This window comes from Physella acuta, unplaced genomic scaffold, assembly GCF_028476545.2.
Source record: "Physella acuta isolate Inbredline_101_S28 unplaced genomic scaffold, ASM2847654v3 ptg001198l, whole genome shotgun sequence".
Classification (NCBI taxonomy): Eukaryota; Metazoa; Mollusca; class Gastropoda; family Physidae; genus Physella; species Physella acuta.
The window spans coordinates 5,653-8,975 of record NW_026732715.1 but is presented as its reverse complement, the minus strand read 5'-3'; the positions used below and the strand labels follow the sequence as shown (position 1 = coordinate 8,975).

The window sequence follows — 3,323 nt, the reverse complement described above, 5'->3', positions numbered from 1 at the left end:
GCTTACCTCGTCGGTCTGTTTGAAGACACCAACCTGTGCGCCATCCACGCCAAGCGTGTCACCATCATGCCCAAGGACATCCAGCTAGCCAGACGTATCCGTGGTGAGCGTGCTTAAGAGGTTTCTTTTAAGCCCAAACCACCACCCCCTGTCCTCAACCAAGGTCCTTTTTAGGACCACCTGACAACGTTCAGATTAGCAGTGAAGGTCCCCCACCTCACGAGTTTCCACCCACCCACCCACTACACCCCCTGCCCATGTCTGCCACTCTACTACTACTACTACTACTACATCTATTAGTATTATTCTGGGGGATGCGGGAAATAGGTTCTATTCATTTATCTCTTTAATTCAACTCACACATCACATTGCTATTTGAATTCGTGTATGCATGCTGTTGATATTGTTTTATTTATCTCAAATGTGAAGAAAGGAGAGAATAAATTTTATATTTTTCTTTCACCCACCCACCACCCTATCCATTGCTTTTTAAAATATATATATAAAAAAAAAAAAAGAAAAAACCCTTTAGGGTTAGAGCTAGATATCTAGATCTTAATCGGAGAGCAGAAATTATTCTTAACGACTACACGCCATAGATTATTTAATTATTAGAAGCCTAACTAACCTATTCGTTTCACGATGTAAACAAACCACTGCGAGTACGGAGCGGAGTACGAGAATATTATTTCGTTCGTACTCGACCAATCAGCGTTCGAGATTCTCTCGTACTCGCATAATGAGCTCGCTCGTACTCGCATAATTAGGTGTAGGGAAATATTTCAGTTTTATTCGCACAAAACGGTGAAAATAACGTCTAATATCATATTTTAACATGACAAACGTGGATCTTTTCTATGCCTACACGTGTGGGCAATGAAACTCTTTATTTTTTATCCAAGGGTCGCATAGCAGAATAGGTGAAAAAATGACTTTGAAAACGACACCGTTAGCCGACAAGCCAGCAACATTCCAGTCGACACGGCAAGCTGCTTTTTCATTGGCTGGCTCATTCGCCGACCGCTTTTGGTTGGGCGGTGTCCGCCATATTGAACGAACTCGAGCCCAGGACCGTATATAAGGAGCGAGTTTCTCTGCAGACGGCGTTTTTCGAACACTCCTTCATCAACAAAGAAGAAAAATTCAATATGTCTGGCCGAGGCAAAGGTGGTAAGGGACTCGGCAAAGGAGGCGCCAAGCGTCACAGGAAGGTGTTGCGTGATAACATCCAAGGTATCACCAAGCCAGCCATCCGTCGTCTTGCTCGCAGAGGTGGGTGTCAAACGTATCTCTGGTCTGATCTACGAAGAAACCAGAGGTGTCCTCAAGGTGTTCCTTGAAAATGTCATCCGTGATGCCGTCACCTACACTGAGCACGCCAAGAGGAAGACCGTCACTGCTATGGATGTCGTCTATGCTCTGAAACGTCAAGGTCGCACCCTGTACGGCTTCGGCGGTTAAACTCAACCCAGGACCACCCATTTGTTCTACCCATCCGGCCCTTATTAGGGCCACCCATACGTTTCCGAATTAGCTCGAGTGGTTGTAACCCCTACACGAATGTTTTCCATACCTACCCCTTATTTAACTTACTGAGTTACTTCTAATTATTAGGTTTGTAGCCTACTTAGTTTATTTATTTAATTTGGGCAGAGTGGTCATCTTTCCTTTGTTGGTTTTTAAGGGGTTTGTTTCCATGGGTGGGTAGGATCGAGGTAGCCTACCGTGAAGGCACAAAAGAAACAAACAAAAAATATTTCGATATTACAAAAGTGTTCACAGGTATGTGGTGAACTTAGGAAAGAGTGCAGGTGGTAAGAATAGGTGTCCAGTGGGGCAAAAAATAAAAGACAAAAGATGAAAAAAAGTCTACAACACGTGGTGTTCCCAAGCGGTCACCCATCTAAGTACTAACCACGCCCGACGTTGCTTGACTGCGGTGATCGGACGAGAACCGGTATTTTCAACGTGGTATGGCCGTAGACATCTGTGTGAGAAAATTGGGGCTTATAAATATACTCAAACGAAATCAGCAGTTATTCGTCCTTTTCTGGCTACAATAATGATTTCACTGCTTTCCTCATATTATTTCAATAATAAAAAACGCCCTAAATCTCCACAAAAGCGAAACATTGTTTTAATATCGAATACTATGTGCCTTTTTTTCCCTCTACAGCCATTGGTCGCTATTTTTAACCTGAGGCGGTAACCACCGGTAGACTTCCCTGAGCTACTAATTTTCGAGCATCGCGCGTTGTAAAATACAAAATAAATACATTTTCCCCATTTTCCTTGACTAAAATCAGAAAACCAGGTGCCCCCTGCATCCGACCTGTCCTTTAACTATCGCTTTCATGTGAAATGATCTATCGGAAAGGCGATACTTTAACTTTTTTGGGTCTCCCGCTCACTCACTCCTTCCGAAACATTTCTGCACGAATTCATTCAATTTTAATCCAACTCATCACATAGATCTAGATCTAGCCGCCTACAAGTCTACTAATTTAATGTTTGAGAAATAGTTCAATGCTTTTCATTTATTAATTATTCTTTTAACCTTTTCCACGACAACTGGCACATTTATTTTCAGTCTATTAATATTCTGGCTTCATTTAAAACACGCAACTAGGCGACGATCTAGAATTCTAGATCTAACGCTCTAGCTTAACTAAAATAATATAAACAGGAGGGGTAGATCCTGTTTCAAAAATTACAATAATAATTTCACGGTGAAAAAAAAAAGGCAGGCGATCCATGGTTAATTAAATGCTAATTAAGGATGTTGCTTAAAAGGTTAGGTTGGCCTGGGACGCCAGTATTTCTCTAGAGTCTAGATCTAGAATTTCTAGATTCTGTAGGAATGAGTAGCCTAGGTATTAATAATTAAATGCATTAGTAATTATTAGTAAATAACATAAGATTTAGTTCAGTAAAAACTAATAGATCTAGATTTTAGGTCCAATGTTGGCTATCAGACTTGATGCTTGATTGTAATGATTATTAGGTTTGAGCAATTAATTTTTTTAAACATTTTTTTTAATTATTAGTATTAGTGATAAGTCATCATTAGTGGGAGTAAATTTACTTCTTTCCAGTCTGGTTCTGGGTTTCCTTGTAGCCTATATAATCTAGATCTAGTTGGTGATAATATTAATAAATATTGTTTCCCATTTTAAATACTCAGGCGGTTTGTTTGAAAGTCTGACCGCAGCTCCATATTCATTGACTGTCGAAGCAGCGCATAAAATGAATTAGCTTATATCCAGGGCTGGCCTGGTCTGCCTGTTATTGTGACTGAATTGTCCTACAGACAAGACCTGAAG

General features: G+C 40.7%; 1 non-coding gene across 1 annotated transcript; it reads right to left on the bottom strand.

The window, feature by feature from the left end:
* Positions 1-1,866: 1,866 nt before the first annotated feature.
* LOC131957045 (5S ribosomal RNA) lies at positions 1,867-1,985 on the bottom strand. The gene has a single exon (XR_009389019.1). It is a non-coding gene; the product is annotated as a 5S ribosomal RNA (ribosomal RNA).
* Positions 1,986-3,323: the final 1,338 nt, after the last annotated feature.